At 44.1% G+C, this 20,684-nt stretch overlaps 1 protein-coding gene and 1 pseudogene across 4 annotated transcripts in view; both read right to left on the reverse strand.

Annotated features, from left to right (window-relative positions):
* The window catches only part of KCNJ6 (potassium voltage-gated channel subfamily J member 6), a 294,141-nt gene that overhangs the window by 72,290 nt on the left and 201,167 nt on the right, over window positions 1-20,684 (reverse strand). The window lies entirely within an intron of this gene.
* LOC110256487 lies at window positions 5,260-8,184 on the reverse strand (annotated as a pseudogene).

A 20,684-nucleotide genomic window follows, 5' to 3' on the forward strand; every position in this document is an offset into this window, starting at 1 on the left:
GAGAAGATACATGGAGCCGAGGAAGGGAGTTTGCCTGAACGGTGCAATTCCGAAGGCAGGCTCCTAATCAAAAAAGGGAGCCTGCCTGGACGGTGCAGTTCCGAGGGCAAGCTCCTAAAAGGGGCCTGTCTGAATGGTACACTTCCGAGGGCAGGCTCCCAAACAAGGGGACGCCTGCCTGCATGGCATGATTCCGAGGACAGGCCCCAGAAGGCAGTAAGGCTTGCCCACTGACATAGGTGGAAAACTAATTTCCCAGAAAATAATTTCCATGTTGTGTTGCTGAGTGGGGATTGTTCCATGGGTGATTTAGTCTTTTCTGTTATTCACTTGTTATTCAGTTTTTCCTCAGTCTTTCCTGATTATTTACTTATTCTTATTTTCCTGTGGTGATTTGTGATTTAACAAAGTTACAACACTAATATAATAAGAATTTCATCCTGAAGGACTTTCCCCTATTTAAATCCAACTTAGTTAAAACATAGTGTTTATCTATTAACTAGTTATATAGTAAACTTTAGAGTTAGGATTTTAATGAGCTTCATAAAAGTTAGACATATATTATCCAAGAAACCTAGCTGTGAGTTTTGTCCTTGATTTTAGAAGCTTTTAAGTGATAGCTAGTATAGTTAAGTTGGTTTATATTTTCTTACACTGTCTCCCTGCCATATGCTTTAAAAATAAGCACCAGTCTAAAAACAAGATTTGTGAATGCCAAATTCTTGTGTCTGTGACCTCTTCAAATTGTAAAGACTGGCTGGCCATGGGATGATTTGTACTGAGTCTCCTCCTTTCCACACGATGTATTGTACCTAATTGCCCCTAAATTGTACCCACTAAGTTTAGTTAAGATAAAGATCTTAAAACATGATGTATAGCTGCTATACCATGTAATAGTTAACCAATGTACTTTTAACACTGTGATGTAATCTGTAGTGAAAAGCTGTCTATATAATCAACCACTTATGCCAATAAAATTTGAGCAGTCCAGCGCCCTGAAAGAAGGGACAAAGAGGCTGTCTCCATATGTACATTTGCCGACGCCGTGTCCCTCTCCAACCGGGAAAAAGTGTACACTCCCTGGCTGCCCGAGCTGGCCTCCGGCAGACAGGGGCGTGACTGCATCTTCTGATCACAAGTCCAGCCACATATGCTTCCTAAAAGCAGACAGATCCAAAGTTCTAAGAGTACTTGGCCAAATAACACTGTTTCTGGGGTAAGTGAGGTCCAGAGTGGCTGTGTTGCTGCCACAGCGGGCTGGTCCTCCAGTGTATGCTGTCCTAAGGCTGCCAAAGGGCAGAGTACTTTCTAGAACACAGGGAGGCCCCTAAAGGCAGGGGGTGGCATCTGCTCACACCACCTGGGCCCTTAGAAGTGCTTTCAGTGCTGGCCTGGGTGAGAACAATGTGACAGGAGCGTCCTTACTGGGGACAGCTTGGACTGGGGACACAGGCTGCTGGGAGCCAGGACGTTCCAGCCCCCACCTCACCACGGAGGAGGACATGCCACAGCATGGATTTCTCAGATGCCTGAGGTGTTGCCCTTAAATTGCAATATAAATAAACAAACACTTCTCGGTTGAAGACAGAAATCTTTCTAGAATGTGACCAGTGCTCTCTTCTCTTTGCAAGCAGCCTATACTCGCTGGAACCTTAAATATGGGGCTGCCCCTCTGTGCAGACCTGCCTCTGGAGGTTGGAAAGTGTAGAACACTTGGCTTCTCATAAATGGTTCCCAATGGCTGCATGTTTGGGCTCTTTTTATTTTTTTATTTTTTGCTTTTAGGGCTGCACCCATGGCATATGAAAGTTCCCAGGCTAGGGGCCGAATCAGAACTGTAGCCACCAGCCTACACTACAGCAACACAAGATCTGAGCCGTGTCTGCAACCTACACCACAGCTCACAGCAATGCTGGATCCTTAACACAATGAGTGAGACCAGGGATGGGAACTTGCAACCTCATGAATACTAGTCGTGTTCATTACCGCTGAGCCATGATGGGAATTCCCTGGGCTCTTTTTCTTTAACGTGTAGCTCTGGGCTCTCCTTACTCACTGCCAGACCCAACTTTACTGTTTTCCACCGGCCAGCGGTTAGCAAACCCATCTCCTGCCATTATTTATTGCTTCTGGTCTACTCTGGTCTGGGGATCCAGTCAACTGACTTTCTTAGGATCTCTTTTAGAAAAAAAGAAAGAAAAAGGCTGGGCTTATTTTCACGTCAGCCTCAGATGTTGTGCTAAAATGCCCAAGGTTTAATCAGTGGACTCTGGTGGCTTTGTGGTTGCATTTCTCCTCTCGCTTAGTTGGATTCTGGAAACTAGTGGATCAAGATACCAGATAAACAAGTGTCAGATGATTGAAAAGTTTTTTTTTTCTTTCCATTTCTAGTATATTCAGTGATTCCGGGTGATTTAAATCCCCATGGTTCTTGTGGTTCACTGAGTCCTACCGTCCAAGATGGATGGTGTCCCTCTCATCAGACCTGTTTTAGGTCTAGGACACCTGTGTGAGAAATAAAGATCTCCCCAATCTCTAGCTGATTTTTTTTGGTAAGGGCTTGCAGACAGGTTTTCTTCTTTTCTCTTTAAAGATAATTTTAGAGTCGAAGCTTCTAAAGTTAACTGAATGATATGCGATGGAATTCCCAGATCATCACGTTGCGACTCAACCTAAGAAAGAATTGCCAGCTAATAAGGAGGATGGATGCATTTTCCAACTGACATTTTTAGGTGTTTGAACCACCTGTCACGGTACAGGTGAGTAGAGCTTCTGAGCACTAGAACTATACCAGTAGTTAAAAAGCAGCTTTTTTTTTTTTTCCTCAGTAGTCTACAATATTTCAGGTTCTATGCTAAGCTCTCCTATGTAATCTCATTTAATAATCATCAGCATCAAGCCAGGCAGGTTATTGTCCCTTCTCATTAGATAAAGGAACTAGGGGTCCAGGTAAACCCGGTGTCTTGGTCAAGGACAGGGGTGCGACTGCATCGTCTGACCACAGGTCCATGACTTACCCTGGTGAATCTCACCCTCATTGGTCAGCCTGATGGAGCCTGTGACAGATCCCTTTGCTGGTGCAAAGACACACCCTGACCCCACTTTAGGCAGGCTTCTCTGAACCTTCTCTCCAACGAGGCCTTGATTTTTGGACTTCCGTGACTGTCTTGGCAATTTTAGCAAACGTCCTGCTAAGTCAGTTTAGGCAGAGCCCATCCCCCTCCTTGATATCTGATCACTCGCAATCTCTGATCAGGTTCTTCCTCCTCACTCCCTGGATGAAGTCTGATCACTCTGCCTGCCCTCAGCAAGCAGCCTGTTAGGTGGGTTTAGTCACAATGTCCCCTTACCCCGGCTATTTCCTCATAGTATTTTTCCATCCATGGACACCTCCCCCTCAACCACCTTGGCTAAAAGTCCCTGCTTGTCCGTATTGAATTTGGAATGGAGCCCAGTTCTCAACCCTATTGTAATAGTTCCTGATTAAAATCTGCACTTACTGCTCTACCTACTGTCAGGCTCTGGTTTTTCTGTAACACTGGCAAGGCTCATTCTGGGATATTTAATTCTAATGGCTAAACAGGTGGGGAAGAGGGATGCAGGTGTCAGATAAGACACCTGAGATTATTCATTAATGAGACCCGTCTGTGCAGATACTTGGCTGAAAACCAGACTTCATGGCTTAGTAAGTATTTTTGCTTAGTCCTACAGTTTTAGAAAAGGTACTTAATAGACACAGTGACATTATGGGTGGAAGGGTTGGCTAAAATATCAGATCCACAGAGAGCATGCTGAAGGTCAAGTGGAGAAGTCTTGGAATATATACTGAACTAATACAATTCAACTGTAGTGAAGCTGTCATTAAATATATGCATATGGATATCTATAATGTGTATATATGTATATGTATATACATATATGTATGTATATGTTCAATAATTAATACTATATTGTATTATAACATATAAAATATATATTATAACATATTATATAGTTTCTTGAAAGTACAAAGTACTGGAGAGAGTGAGAAGTCCCATTTGGGAAAGAATTTTCAGGATCTACAGCTTTTAAAAAGTGAACCCATGGGAATTCCCGTCCTGGCTCAGCAGTAATGAACCCGACTAGCATCCACAAGGACGCAGGTTCGATCCCTGGCCTTGCTCAGTGGGTTAAGCATCCGGCATTGCCGTGAGCTGTGGTGTGGATCGCAGACACAATGTGGATCCTGTGTGGCTGTGGCGCATGCTGGCAGCTGCTGCTTCAATCTGACCCCTAGCCTGGAAACTTCCATATGCCATGGGTGTGGCCCTAAAAAGACAAAAAAAAAAAAAAAAAAAAAAAGTGAAACTTCTCTGGTGGACCAAGCCCAAGTAATGACAATGATCCGATTTACCCTCCAATGTCCTCAGTGAGATGAAACCTTGACGCATTTCCTACCCCGAGAGCACTTCAACAAAGACACATTTTAAAAGGGGTCCTAAAGCAGAAGGGTGACAAGAAAAACTGGTGGGAAAAGTGTGTTTTCCTTTTCTCCGCACTCCCCCATCGAGGGGTTCCACCTCGTTTTTTCTCTTTCCTTTTAAGGGGCTCAGTGTTCTCTCCTGCTTCTTGTTTTCCAAGCCTCCCGCGGAGGGGCATTGATAGGTCGGAGCGTCGCTCATCGAGATCGTCTCTCCACTCACAGTACCCAGGTCCCAGGACACAGCAGGCACTCAGTGGGCTAGGCGCTCAGTAGGTCTCCACCCTCCCCCCCTCTCGAGAATTAATGCTCTATTGGTAATATGAGAGACCAGTTACCACGAGTGTCAGGACACATCCTGCTGGACCACTTACATGTTGAACCTCATGTCTGATTGTGAAAGACAAGGCTTCCTGTCTGGCATCAGCAGTCCCTGGGAAGCTCGGGTGGCCTCAGAATCCTTCCCTCACACCGTTCAATTCATGTTGGGGGAAGCAGCAGCTCCTTCCCATTGTCAAGGCAGGTTTGGGTCCCAGGCCCAGAATCAACGGTTGGCTCTCAGATGGCCAAGCCCCCAGCATATTCATTATCAATGGCCCAAACTGCTGTATCCATAGGGAACTTCACAGTGGGTTGAGGATTTGGCAAGAGGAGAGACATCCACGGCAGTTAGCTAGAGATTGTCCTTAGGAAAGCCTAGCCTTCTCAATATAGCATTATGTATTTAAAATGGCTAATCAACAGATGATACAATTACTTAAAAATGTCCACATATATGAAAAAATGACCAATTACTATGATTTTTTTGAATGTCCTAAATTGTTTATTAGGTAAGAATTTTACAAACCTTACTTATATTAGCGGTACCGGTGGAGCTGGAGAGTGTTGCACCTTCTCCAAGCTGCATGGGGAGAGCCACCAAGTCAGCCCTCGCATCTCCCTGTGCTTGTGGACTGGTTTGGCGATCCCACTGCATGCCAGGATTTCTTCTGAGAGCTTTATGGAATGGATCAACGAGGGCAACGTCAAAGAACTTGTACGTAGAATCTTCACCAACCCAGTAAGAACTCAGGACTCTCAGAGCCGCACAGTGGCATCCAACTTGCTCCTGGGCAATGGACTGAAGGCTTTGTTGAAACTTTAGCTAGTTGACACCACAGTGGACAGGCTTGCGGTAGGTGCACCCCTAGGAACTGGGCCTTTGTGGCCACTGCAGCGCACACGCCTCCGATATATGACATAACCTGGCTTGGCCTTGTACCCCAGCCTCCGTGCGTTATTGGGGAGGGTGGAGCAGGGTGCCTCGTGGAGCTCAGAAAGCTGGCGGTACTGCCAGCGATGAACCCAGAGGAGAAAGCAAATGACATCAGGTGGCTTCTTGCCCCATAGCTGTTGGATGTACTTGGACGCGCCCATCTTGGCTCACCTGATGGCTACCACCAGATGGAAAGGAATGAGCTTTCTTCCTCAATTCCTTTTGCGGTCCTCCCCCACTTCAGTGAGCCTCTTTCCCTGATTTTTTTTTATGTTATCATTATGAGCTATTCTACAACTGGAAGTTTATCATTATTTATTTATCTATTTATTTTCACACTCAGGCATTTCCACTCTACACCATACACCAGGACGTGTCCCGCTTGAACCTTGTTTAAAGTTTATAAAAAGGCTATTCACCACAAGATTATTTTATTTTATTTTATCTTATTTTATTTTACTTTTTAGGGCTGCGCCTGGGGCATATGGAAGTTCCTGGGCTAGGGGTGCAAAGCTGCAGCTGTCAGCCTACAACACCATAGTCACAGCAGGGCTAGATCCTTAACCCATGGAGAAGGGGCAGGGATCGTAATTGCATCCTCATTAATACTAGTTGGGTTCATTCTGGCTGAGCCACAAGACTTTTAATACAATGTCTGTCTTGTTGAAATAATCAGTGAATTAACCAAGTGTTTGTTGGGATAAGTTTCGACTTCAGCCACTGTCTGCGGGGCAGCTACATACCGTTGCATCTGTAACAGTGTTGGTAGATACAAAAACTTTACTGTAGGAAACTCAGGAAACTTCAAGATTTTTGAATTTGCCAATGGCCTATGAATATTTTCCTGAACTCTGGGGATGTGGTTACCAAGAATGGTACCTGGCCCAGTTAACAGCCTATGGCTGCAGTCAGGGCACAAATATGAATTAAAAAAAAAAATCCATGGAATTTTTTTTCTTAGAAGGATTTATCTCACTTTATTATTTTAAATTTAATTTTTATTTTATAATGGCATAGAGCTGATTTACAGTGTTATGTTAGTTTCAGGTGTCGAGCAAAGTGATTCAGTTATACATCTACGGATATCCATTCTTTTTAGAATTCTTCCCTCGTATGGGTTATTAGAAAATACTGAGTAGAGTTCTTAATGCTATACAGCAGGTCCTTGCTGATTTTCATTTTACGTATAGCAGTGTGTATATGTTAAACCATAGGGTTCTTCCTTTTCCAAACAGAAGACAGGTCAGGAGCAGGCATCGATCAGAGTAACATAGTCAGGTGAAATTTCAGGTGACTTTTCAGTTTCAAGCCAAGCACCCCTAAGCTGCATCTTTGAGGAGGAAGGATGGAGATGGAGGCTGAGATGGCAGGTTTACTAGCCCTGTGAGCCACTGCGGGGACAGATGGCCAATTAAGGGGGTGGCTGAGGGAGGTCTCAAATCATGCTTGCAAATCGTACATTTACAACTCTTTCCCTTCAATGGGAGGTGAAGAGTTGAGTCACCAAGCTGGGTTCATGAAGCCTGGCAGCTCTTGTTGGAACCTGGAAGGACTTGACACCCACTGGGTGGGAGCCCCAGTTAAGGTGACTTCTGAAGGGTTCCTCTTGGACATCCTATCCTGCGCCTGATTCACAGTTTTGCCTCTGGCCGGAATGGCCTCCAGGCATTCAACCTACTGTACTTTGCTCAGGTTTTGGCATGAATTGAAATCAGGAGTATTAGTAGAGTGGAATGAGACATGGCTGGAGGCCACCTGGCAGGGGTGGGATCTGTCTAGTTGCTAGAACACCTGTGCTTACCTGGAAAGCACAGCCATCAGAACTCCATGGACCCCACAGGACCCATTAAGTTAAACAATGGCACAGATAATGAATTTATTCATTCATTCAATAAGCTTCCCCTATGGTTCACTACCGTGGATGAAATGTCTTCTGAGATGTTTTGCTATGTGGTTAAAAGAAGATTTATCTACCCTCAGCTGCCCACTCATGACAAGCAATTTTTGATGTAGTTGAATCTTAACACTTTGATTATCATTTGGGGTTGGTGGCAATGGAATTTGATATATGCAGCCACTTTCAGAGATTAAAGAGCGTTGAGAAGAACCTACAACCTGCCTTAACTTTTATTTCAACTTCTTCTCTCTCTCCCTTTGAGAAATAAATCAATGACTTTTTTCCCTTTCAGAATAATTTCCAAGGAGCTGAATACGGGTTCAGACTGTGTTGAAAGCTCACTGGCTTATAGAAGACAGGAGCAAATGTAATCTCTTCAGCTGTACAACCCCAATTCCCACTGTTATCAATTGTAAGAATAATGGCCCATCCCATTTCACATTTTAGTAGAAAAATCAGGAAAATGATGGGAATAGGGGAGCCCACATGAGCCATGTCTTTGTTGTACATATTATGTTTTCAGGGTTCTTTTTTTTTTTTTTTTGGTCCTTTTAGGGCCACATCCATGGCATAAGGAAGTTCCCAGGGTAGGGGTCCAATCGGAGCTGCAGCTACCGGCCTACAGCCACAGCAACACAGGATCCAAGCCACATCTGCGACCTACACCACAGCTCACTGGCAACACTGGGTCCTTAACCCACTGAGCGAGGCCGGGGTTCAAACCCGCAACCTAATGGTTGCTATTCAGATTCGTTTCTGCTGCACCACAGTGGGAGCTCCAGATCAACTATTTAAACGTGATCATTCTTCCTTCTGAAATTGACGGTGCCAATTGCTGTGTCAGAGGTGTTTTCTTGGTTCCGGAGGGTAGAATTGGTGTTGCAGGCAGCACTGACAAGTTCAGTACCATCTAAGCAGGGGTATAAATACTGCCATCTCCTGATGAAAGTCACCAGTTTTCGAGGGTGGTGTCTCAAAGGCCTCATTAACGAGGAGGTGGCCCCGGGATGTGCCTAAGCTGGAGGAGGAAGGGGCACGTAGGTCTGGATTGCTGTGCTTGAGTCCTCAAGACAGGATCTGCGGTCATGGCTTGGACATGACAGCCACGGTTCAAGCAGCCAGATCCTCTGAGCAAGAAGCAGGTGGAGGCGGGGTGGGCTGCAGGGCTCTGGGGCGGGGCAGGCAGGAGAGGCCAGGGAACCGAGTGCAGGGGTGGGAGCGGTGCATGGGTCCTGGGACTCTCTGCTGCGCAGGTGCGCTTTCCTGAGACCCCGAGCCCCTCGGGCATTTGTTAGCAGGAGGGATTTTGGGAGTGTGGGTGACACAGCACTGCTGATAATTCAAAATGAACCGATAGGTGATTTGGGAAGAAAAGCAGAAACCCCATTGCCTGAGCTGAACCGGAGCTCCTAGAGCCGAAGACACACCCTGTTGGGCCAGCCACTGGGCCAACAGCATCCTTCCTGCCAGAGGGGCTTGGAAGTGACGTGTAGAGAAAGTTCCAGAGGGGGGAAGCTGCAAGCCTGGGGGCAGATGCCCCCGTGTCCAGGAGTCCAGTCCCAGGTAGCTGTGTGCCCTCAGACTTTTCCCTTTCTTGCACAAGGACCACCGGACTCCCGGCTGCTCTGCTGTGTGTTTACATCTCACGGGGACAGAGGGTCAGCTTCTTGGCTCAGACCGGAGACCTTCCCACCCACTTTCAGCAATGAGCTCACCTTCCAATAGAGAGAGAAGGGGTGTGGGCGGCTCTGGGCAAGGGGTGATGGAACCCTTTAGAATTGTTCTATGCTGTCTGATGGTAGAATAATGGGCCAAGTGGATTGCCCTGGATATAATTTTAGCTAAAGCACAATTCCTCAAGTCTCGGGGTAGCAGGGTCTGTATTCTGTGCTCTGCGGAGAAGGCTGCAGACTCAGTGAGAGTGCAGATTCTGTGGCCCGATACTATTACTCTGACGTGGTCCACAAGGAGAGAAGCGCTTTGCCTGAACTTATGGACTCGGTTATATCCAACCCCTCCAGCCCAATTCAGGGTGAAGCCCTGAGGCCCAGTGTGACTGTTCTTGGAGGCAGGATCTATTCAGGAGGTAGCAAAGGTTCAGTGTGGTCATAAGGATGAGGTCTTAATCCCACAGGACTGGTGTCTTTTATTTTACTTTATTTTAATTTTTTGCTTTTTAGGGCTGTACCTGTGGCCTATGAAAGTTCCAAGGCTAGGTGTCAAATCAGAGCTGTAACTGCTGGCCTATGTACACCACAGCTCACAGCAACACTGGATCCTTAACCCATGGAACAAGACCAGGGATGGAAACTGCATCCTCATGGATACTAGTTGGGTTAGTTACCGCTGAGCCACAACAGGAACGCTCTCTTTTTTTAAAAAATTGAAGTATATTTGATTTACAATGTTGTGTTAATTTTAGGTGTATGTCAAGGTGATTCAGATATATATGTACATGTGTGTATACATATACATGCATGCATATATACATACATGTATATATGTATTCCTTTTCAGCTTCTCTTCCAAAAAAAAATTAACATTATAGGTCATTACAAGATATTGAATACAGTTCACTGTGCTATATAGCAGGTCCTTGCTGTTTATCTATTTTATATACAGTCGTGTGTGTCAGGACTGGTGTCTTTTTCGGAAGAGGGAGGGAGCTCTCTCTCTGAGCACAAAGAAGAAAGGCCCCTTGAGGACACAGGAGAAGGCAGCCATCTGCAAATCAAGAAGAGAGCTCTCACCAGGAACCCAATCTGCCACCACCTCCATCTGGGACTTCCAGCCTCCAGAACTGCAAGGAAATAAATGTCTGTTGTTGAAGCTGCCCAGCCTGTGGTATTTTTAATGGCAGCTCTCTACGCCTAATACACCAGCCTATAAATAGCACCCATCATGATGGGGGTGATGCTAGGGAGAGAAAGCCACCTAGGATGCAGTCATAAAAAGCAGCAGGAATGAGGGATCGTGAAAACGTTCACTGCAACGATCCGCAGCCTTGCTACACGCACCACAGATTTGGTTCTAGGCATTACTGCAACCACAAAGGAGACCTGGCTAGTGGCAGAATTTACAGCATCCATCACAAAAAAGGAAACCAATTCCTAAGCAAAAGTCCAAATATTCTTATTGCTGTGACATGAAGAAATTTCTCCAGAGAGTTGGCAACTGCAAACGATAGCCAACACTGCCTTTTAGTAGGACACAAGGTCCATTTCATGGGGCTGGTTTTAATTCACGCAGCTCAGTAAAAACCTTCTACAGTGGGCTTCTAAGTCCAGAGTCACTCTCTGATTCCATGGTAGGTACAAAATCGGAGTTATAGACTTTCTGGAAGAATGTAGGGTCTGCGTGAGGCAGGCCTCCCCATAAGATTCATTCCAGACCAAATTTTCTATTCCCCGCCCCCCTTTTTTGGGCTGCACTTGCGGCATATGGAAGTTTCCAGGCCAGGGGTTGAAATGGAGCTACAGCTGCTGGCCTATGCCACAGCCACAGCAACGCCAGATCCAAGCAGCATCTGCAACTTACACTGCAGCTTGAGGCAATGCCGGATCCTTAACCCACTTGGTGAGGCCAGGGATCGAATCCACGCCCTCATGGCTACTAGTTGGGTTTTTAACCCTCTGAGCCATAATGGGGAATCCCACTCTAGCTTTCTGATAAATATTGTAGGAGATGAGCTTGGAATTTCTCCCTGACAAGGTTTTGGAGTGCAGAATTTCTGAGCATTTGATTTAATTCAGATACATACATTTAGCAGCCAGTGGAGCTGGGGTAGAACTGACCTTCTCTTTTGTAATTGGAGGAATCTAACATGGATATTCACTCTGCACATTCAGTGCCCAGGTCTTGTCCATTAAAGACTATTCTCAACTAAAAGGAGTCAACAAAAACTTTGGAGAAGTGTCTGGTTCTGTAGTAGGGACTGGAAAACTACAGAGTGAGCTTGAAACATCTTGTGCCATAGAGGAAAGAAGAGCATAAATCATGATGGAGAAATGTTCAAAGGACAAGAAGCCTGCCTGAAGGGGGTCCCATTGGCCAAATATACTTGGAGCATCACAAATAAATAATGGTAGAAGCAGATTGTAATCCACTGGATAAAATATGACTCAATGAGACCTTACAGATACAGATAGATAGATGATGCATAGATAAGAAATGCAGGGAGAAAAACTCTTCCTTATAGTTGAAAGCCAACACTTAAATGTAGAAAGAATCATGGAGCTAGAAAATTGCCATTTGGTAACCATCCTAGTAATAGTTATTCTGGTAAGAATCATCAGTGGATGCTAAAATGAAAGTTTGCAGAGGAACAGGATAGGGACATGATCTTGAAGTGTCTATTCACAAGATACGCTTTATAAAGTGAAAAAAATAACTTTACAAATTAAGAAACCTGGTGAACACCCTCTTAACCAGTGATGGAAGTTAACATCATCCAAGTTAACTGACATCATGTGTCTTCTTATTTGATGTACTGAGAAGGGCACAGCTTCACTTCTGTTGTGTTCTGGTCAAAAATGCAAAACACAGGAGTTCCTGCTGTGGCTCAGAAGGTTAAGAACCTGAGTGGTATCCATGAGGATGTGGGTTGGATCCCTGGCCTTGCTCAGGGGGTTAAGGATACGGCATAGCTGTGAGCCGTGGTGTAGGTTGCAGATGCGATTTGGATCCTGAGTTGTTGTGGTGTGGGGCAGCGGCTGTAGCTCTGATTTGACCCCTAGCTTGGAAACTTCCATCTGCTGCAGGTGTGGGGGTGGGGTGGGTGGGGAGGAAGACCTGGATCTAATCATGAGCAAATATTGGAAAAATCCATACCGAGGGACATTCTACAAAGTATGTGGTCTCCATGCTTCAGACAAGGTCAATGTTTTGAAAGTTACAGAAAGGTAGAGGTGCTTCACTAGGTTGTAGGAGATTAAGAGACATGACAACAAAGTATGACCTGGGATCTCCTTGGACAAGGAAAGAAATTATTTGGAGAGTTGGCAAAATCTGAATCAAGTCTTTAGATTAGATGGTAGCCTTGTATCAATATCAGTTTTCTGGTTTTGTAAGACTGTCTTCACATTTACAAAATCTACATTGAAGAATTTAGGGGTAAATGGCAGTGTGTCTACAGTTTACAGTCAAATGATTTTAAAAAGTGTTAAATGCACATACATGCATAAGCACATGTATCTGTGCTGATGCCTGTGTGCAAATCTAGAGAGGATGATGAAGCAAATGTGGTAAAATGTGGGAGATGGCTCCCGCTGCCTTGACTTGTCATCAAGTGTGGCTAAAAGGATTACCATGAGGATAAGTGATGTTGAGCCTCTGTAACTGAACTCACAACCCATTTTGATGCAAACACTTGTCAAATTGTGGACGATGAACTCCTGGAATGTTTGGAATCCTTAGGAGCAGCTCAGGAGATACCCTGACAAGTCTCTGAGCTGTCAGTAACCTGCACTGTGGTCTCCCATGCTCAGCCTGGTGCCAATTTGGACCAAGAGAGGCTCTTTTGGGGTGGAATGGAGTTTAAGACCCTCACCTCCAAATGAATTGATGTTACAAATAAATGTTGTCCTAGAAAACAAACTTATGGTTACCAAAGGGGAAAGGAAAGGGTAGGGATCAATTGGGAATGTGGGATTAACTGATACACACTACTATATGTAAACTAGATAAACCACAAAGAGCTGCTATATAGCACAGGGGGATATATTCAATAGCTTGTAATAAACTATAACGGAAAAGAATCTGGAAAATTATCTATCTATCATCTATCTACCTACCTATCTATCATCTGTCTATATCACTTTGGTGTACACCTGAAACATTGTAAATCAACTGTATGTCAATAATAAATAAATAATAAATATTTTAACAACAAAAAACCAATAAATGTTGCTGGGAGATATGCTATATGACTTTCAGTAGGGGGGGATAATTTTCACCCAAAGAAAAACAGAACAAGTACAAAAGGAAGTGTCAGTGCCAACCCTCCTGAAACAAAGACACATTCTTTTATTTTTTTTTTTCTCTAAAAGGAGATGTTAATGATAGTACTGTTTATTGAAAAATCTCTGCCTTTGAACAGAAGTTCAGTTTTAGCTCGCACTCAAAGGTCAGGGACTCTCTGCTCCCTATTATCTTCTAATTCTTAGGAATGCAAAAGCAAAGAGAAAATGTAAGTGATTGCATGTCTCTTGGATTTTGGCTGTTTCCCCTCCTCCCAGGAGGTGTCCTGCTTGCTACTGTCGCTGGCACTCTTTATGTGGTGCACATCTGAAGTGGGATTCTGGCTGGGAGTACCAGAGAAGAGCCCCTGTACCCACTTGTCCACCTCCCTATGAAAAAAAGCTATTTTTATAAACATTATTCCATTTTGTACTGTATTGTAATTTGTTTTTATGTCCCGTCCCATTGCCTAGGGGAGAGCTAAAAGTGGTTTTTACATTTTTAAATGGTTGGAAAAAACCCCAAAGGAGAATAATATTTTATGACACGTGAAAATTTTGTGTCCATAAATTAAATTTTACTGGGACACAGCTACGCTCTTTTCGAAACTTATTGCCTATGGCTGCTTTCACGCCACAGCAGCAGAGTTGAGTAGTTATGACAGAGATGTCACAAAGTCTAAAATATTTACTACCTGGCCCTTTACAGAATACATTTTGCTTTAAAATATGAGTTCCCTAAGGGCAAGACTGTGTTTATCTAACTTTGCACAATGCCAGGCACATGGACACTTCTGGAAAATCCTTGCCTGCAGGCCAAGTACACTTCAGCATCAGACATCTTGCTTGAGTTTCTACCTTCAGAAAGCCCCTCCTAGGCTTCAGAGGTGGAGTGGTGGGTCTTTGATTCAGCACCCACCCTCATCCTTCATTATTGCAGTGGGTGAGGGTTATAGGAGTGAGAGTACCCTTATTTATTTATGGATGAGAAACTTGGGTAAAGGGATATAATTTTCCCACAACTCACCCTTCTGAGCTATTTGCTTTGTCCCTCGGAAGAGGCAAGAAGATTTTCGAGCATAACTAGACAACATCAAAGGGAAATCTCTGTGCATGGGGTGAGGCACAGTGAAAACCTGGTGGGACACTTGTTCTGGGAGTCCCTTTCCCTGTCTCCATTGAGTCTCCCGGGGATTAGACCTGCTTTAAAAATTGGCACAGGGATATATCTACTTGGCGGAGCTTCTTGTGTTATTTGAGATCAAATTCTGAGACAATTTTGCCTATTGGATGTCTGCTTTAAACTATCTGTATTTATATTGGATGGACTTCGTAAGATGCCTGATGAATATGGGATGGGGAAAGGATCTTGTAGAATAAACAGGATCTTTTAATAAAGCATGTCTTTAATTTTTAAATTAAATGATATAACAGCCTAATAAGGAAGGCAGATTTAGCACTTGGGTCTTGGTAGGGTTGAGATAACACAGTGCCAGGTGAAAAGGAAAAGCTTCAGAGAGTCTAAGACACATTTAGAAAGGTCAGACCTTGCTTTTTACAAAACCACTGATGTGTTTATTCCTTTTATTGAGCACCTACCATATGGCAGATTGTGCTAGTTGTTGGGAATTGAAAAAAAGGCATAATCTTTATTCTCAAATGTGTAGAGTCTGCTGGGGATACCCAGCCATGTGATCAGCAACCACAGATCAGTCAGACATCATGGAGGCATTTGTAGAAACACGGGGGTGGGGGGTGGGGGGAGAGACTGGGCAGAGAGGGAGGATGCCTGAGTTTGCCAAGCAGTCAGGAAGGTTTCACAGGGGCAGCGTTTGCAGCGAGACTTGGTGGATGAGGAGGGGTTATTGGGAAGATAAATGGAGGATGATATTCTAGGTGGAGATAAAGTCAGCACGTGTGCACACCATGAAAACATGGTGTGTACGAGAATTTCAATAGCACATGTATGTAGTGCAGCAAGTGACAGGGCTCCTGGACAGATGGTGTGACTGTGACATGCAAAGGATATTGGACTTGATCCTTTAGCTCCTCAGAGGCTACTGAGAATGTTTGTGCTGCAGGAGTGAGGAGATGTGATTTGTAAGTTACAAAGTTTATGCTGCTAAATGGCAAGGAGAGAAACAAGAGTCTACACTTAGGGAAGCTGGTATGGAAGCAAAGTAATAGCCCAGGGGGAGGGAGTGGTGGTGTGAACCAGTACAGTGGCCAAGATGCTGGAGAGGAGAGGATGTTTGGATACTAGGGACAGGCATGAGATGGAATAGACAAGCTTAGCCAGGGCTGCTACATACAGTTGTGCAGGTTGTACACTACACAACTCAATACATCCAAGAAATACAAATATATTTATATATTTATGACACAGTTTCCCAGAAGATGGCAGTAGAGTTGAGGAGGGATGCCTTTTCCTCCTTTGCACAAAGGAGCCTTATGTGCTAACAGCAGTCCAGGGCTTTGGCAAATGGTTGGGAGTGAGAGAAGACTGCAGTGCCCAAGGGAGGGGTGAGTGTAAGATGACAGCTGGGTTTCTGACCTGGACAACCGAAGACTAGGGGTTCCATTCATCAAGGGGTGAGACACAGGAGAGAGAGCAGGTCTGAGTTTAGGATAAGTTATATTTAAGGGAACTGAGAACCACTTAGATGGAGACATTCAGGGCCAGTTAGTTTTCTGGGTCTGTAACTCAGGAGACGAGGTGGGGCTGTACCTGTGGAAACCATCTGTACACCTCCAAGAGTTGATACCAAGAGGTAAGGATGGGTTACTTTGGGAGGAAGTGCAGAGGCTAGAGCCCTGGGGAGCCACCAAGATTTTCAACAGTGGGTAGAGGAAGGGAGACTTGAAGAAGGAGGGTTGGAATTAGTTTCCAGGGTGTTTGCCAATATCAGGAGTGAGAAGCTTCAGGCTGACCAAGGCCGGGTTGATTTTAGGGGAGGGGGACAATTTGGTGAGTTTCAATGGTGGACTAGGAATGGAAGCTCCTTTGGAGTGGGAAGTCAAGAAGTGGCAATGGAGATTCAGGCAAATCTTTCTAGAAGTCATATGGGAAAGAGAGTTGTGAAATGAGACAGTGCTTGAAAGGGACATGGTACGAGGAGAGGTATAGTTCTGTGTTTGTTCAATCTTAAGAATGGTAGATACCAGGAAATATTTTTATGTTGATGGAATTAAACTATTAAGAAAAAAAATCAGTGATGGAGGAAAGAAGATGATTCCGTCTAAGACTTTGAGTGGGCTGGAGGGATGGGGTCCAGGTTTGGCCCTGGGTTACATGGGGCTCCAGACAGTGGTAAAAGGCCCAGGTAGAGTGAGAGATATGCCCCTGTGAGGACGCCAATATTCTGGTCTGGTTGCTTCTATTTTTTCAACCAAGTGTGAAGCCAGGTTGTTATCTAAGAGGGAGCGGTGTTGGAGGGTTGAAGAGAGAAGAGGAAGTGGAAGTCATGATTTTGGCAGATGGGATAATAGACTAAGCATTGAAGTGTAAGTACATGCTCCTTGGGTCCATCTATGGATTCTGTTTCATCATAAGAAGAGACCCCAGGGTGAGACATGTGAGATGCACTGACGTCAGCCACACAGTTTTGTCCAACAGCTTCTCTGTCCCCTTCCACCGGCCTACCACCTTCCCAGGTTATGGACGTCATCATTCATGACGTGCCCTCTCCCACCTGGGTGAGCATGTATCAGCTTGAACCCAAGGAAAGAAGTGCTGCTGTGTCATTCTACCCTTCACCTTGGCAATAGAGGACAACTTGCTTTGCTATCACGGGAACTCCAAGTGCCCACAGCTAATCTCTTCAATGTCAGGAATGAGCATTTCCAGTCACAAGAGAGGCTTTTCCTGCCACCAAAATCAGGTGTGACTCTGTGCCAGGCCTGCACAGCATCAGAGGCTGAGAGGTTGTACTGGAAACAGCCCTGCTCTTTTTTGCTCTGTGGTTGGTTGTGGATGGCCCGTCAAGCTGCACCTCCTTACATGTGGTCATGACCCATCTATTGTTGGCTTAATGAATGTGACCTCTTTCTTCCCCTAGCTTGGGGGGCTGACAACAGGGTCTGCAGGCCAGGCTGAACATGCTGGGGCCTCTCTGGGTGAACACAAAGGACTTGTGCTGGAAACCCAGGGACGTGTTTGGAAATCTTTTTTTGCCCCGTGTTGGACCTTGTGGATTCTTAACAGCTTCTGCAACAGTCACGGACCAGCATTATTTTTGTTCCCCTTAGATTTTATGCCTTTTCCAAATTTGTCTGGGGAGACAGACAATATGTATAACAAAGATTCTAAAGCAAATGCTTTATCACTAATACTTTATCACTACCTTAGATCTCTGAGTTGTACTAAACATATTTAATTTCAGGCCAGTGTGAACATGGCATCATTAGTTCATTTTAAACCCAACCTTCAATCTTGTCTCCTCACTGGTCCCTACTGTGTGTTCTTCTCTAATATCATTACCCATCAGCTCCTTCCTTATCCATCAACATTTACAGATTTCTATTAATATTCACCCCATACAGAATATGTCTGAGAAGAAGTAAAATAAGATGTATTTTCTTAGCAAACGTTTAATTAAAATCCTCTAAGGATGGCATCAGTGACTAGAGAAAAATTATCTCATCATCATCATCATCACACCTGAAAAAGGGTTTTGCAGGGAAATGGAAACCTCAGTAGGATTTAATTAGGCTGGTCAAAGCCTAAATCTTTTTTTTTTTTTTTTAATGGAGCTTTCTGGCAGGAAGCTCAGAGTCAGAATTGATTCTTCCCTTTTAGTGTTACGGGGTTTTCAAGCCGGCTGTTTGGTTGCACTTTGGGTTATACTTGGCATGGCACCAGATGGTTTTGGATGGGGTTGGCCCAGAGCATCAACTGGCATGGCTGCCCGATAATGTTGAATTGAGCAGAATCTGAGAGTATGAACAAGTAGGTGCCCTTTCAAGAGACTCAGGGCCAACCGTTATGCAAGAGCAGATTGCCCCTACCTGCCTTCTGTGGTAAGATGAGATGAGCCTGATGGGGAAGCTAAAGCCAGTAATCAGAATATATTATCGAGCCATAATCGCCAATGCATGAATGAACTTTAATCAATAAACCCTACTTTCAGTACTATGCCCCTTGTGTACTATGTCTCCCCTAGAGAGGCACAAGGGAGACAGCCTGGGAAGGTGGGAAGACCTGAGGTGGAATCCTGGCTTTACTAATTCATCAGCTGGGTGATCTCGGACAAGTTACTCTCCCCACCTCCCTCCTCATCTGTTAAATGGGGACGGCACCTCCTTTTCAGAGTTAGGGTTGAAAATAATGTATGTAAAGCATCTCAAAAAGTAATTAGCATTCAATAGGGACCTAATGAATGGTGGATAAGAACAGTATGATTTACAGAATCATAGATTTACCGTCTAGATTTATTGAGCACTTACTATGTTCCCATGTTGAATGACCTTCGTGTATTGCCTCACACAATCTTCTTATAAAAATAAGCATCACTGACATTTTTGGAATGGAAGAGATTTGGTGAAGTTAAGGAAAGTGGTACATCCAATCATGTGGGTATTCAAGAGCGGAGACAAAATATGAATTCAGTCTGTCTAACCTTAAAGTCTTAACCAGTGAGGAGAGAATTTAAAGAAGGGAGACGTTGTGCAAAGTAGCTAGCCCCATATTCACTTCATGGAGAGTCTGGAGCTATGAGCAGTATATATCAGCCAATGTCTCAAAATGTTTGCATGACATTTTGTATCAGGCAAAGGAGGCTAGTTAATACTGTGGTAACAAGCAACCCAAATTTCTTCAGCTTAATCCCAAATTAGGTTATTTCTCAGTCATGCTACAAGTCCCAAGTAACTTGGACTCAAAGTCGGTCAAGGGTCCAGAGTGACAGAAACTTCACTGTGACATGTGCTTCCATGAGAACTATAAAAGGAGGAAGGGAATTATCATATGTTAGCTTGTAAAGTTTCCAGCAGAGTGATACTCATGAAATATGCTTATACGGCTGGGACAAATGTAAGTCACATGACCATGTTCAACAGAACAGAGAGGTATGATCCTAACATGTGTCTAGAAGGATGAAATAAGAGGATGAAAGCCAAACATGTTTGGTGAACAACACTAGTGACTACTGCACATTTTAAACCCTAACTTGCAAAAATTTTTTAAACTCTGCCCATGGGTTTTCAAAACCACTTAGGTGTCTATGGTAGCTTGTATTAATTTCTTCTGAATTACTTATTCCAAGTCCCTATGAGAACATTATACTTCCCATTCCATGGACATCAGGCACTGCCGTATGACTTGCTATGACTGACAAATGGTGAGCAGAAGCGAGGTGTTCTGTCATTTATCTCTTTTCCTCCCTGCTACAAGAATGGCATGTCCTACATAGCTGCTCCTTCTGTCTATGTCCTGGAGTCAACAGGATGTGAAAAGAACCACTACTGATATATAATATGATTGAGAAATAAATCTTGGTGTTTTAAGCCCTTGGAGTTGTTTGTTACTGCAACATGACTTAGCCAAAGCCGACTGTTATAGTATCTTTATCATTCTCAGTAAACAGAGAACATGGAATTGGCTTATAGAAATTCATATTTACTGTCCACTTTGTTGAAGCATATCTACACTTTAAAGTCGAAGTCCTTATAGATGTAAGAACTTATTACATAAGTAAATATTATTTAGTTGAGTTGCGTTAACAGCACAAAAAGACACCCTCCAAACTGGGCTATCAACTGATACTTTAGAGATTTTATGAAAAAACTAGGAGGGGAATTTGGAACATAGAAATACTATTTTCAAATGCAGACTCTTGGTCCTGTTCTCCCTGAGGAGTTGCCTTAGAAGACCTAAGAATAATCTATATTCATGTCCACTTTGGGCCGAAATTATGATGATGAAATGTTACTATCTATAGGAATGCAAAATCTCTTCTGAGTCCAGTGATCCTCATTAATTCAGGTCTCATCTATTTGTAGTTCATGGTAGGTAACAGGGACAGGGGCCAGGCTGGCATTTACTCTTGTCTTGTGAGTGTGCATTTCTTGCACAGGTTATCACAGACTGACATTGCCATTTGACGCTTCAGAGTGCCT

Source organism: Sus scrofa, chromosome 13, assembly GCF_000003025.6.
Source record: "Sus scrofa isolate TJ Tabasco breed Duroc chromosome 13, Sscrofa11.1, whole genome shotgun sequence".
NCBI classification, from domain to species: Eukaryota; Metazoa; Chordata; class Mammalia; order Artiodactyla; family Suidae; genus Sus; species Sus scrofa.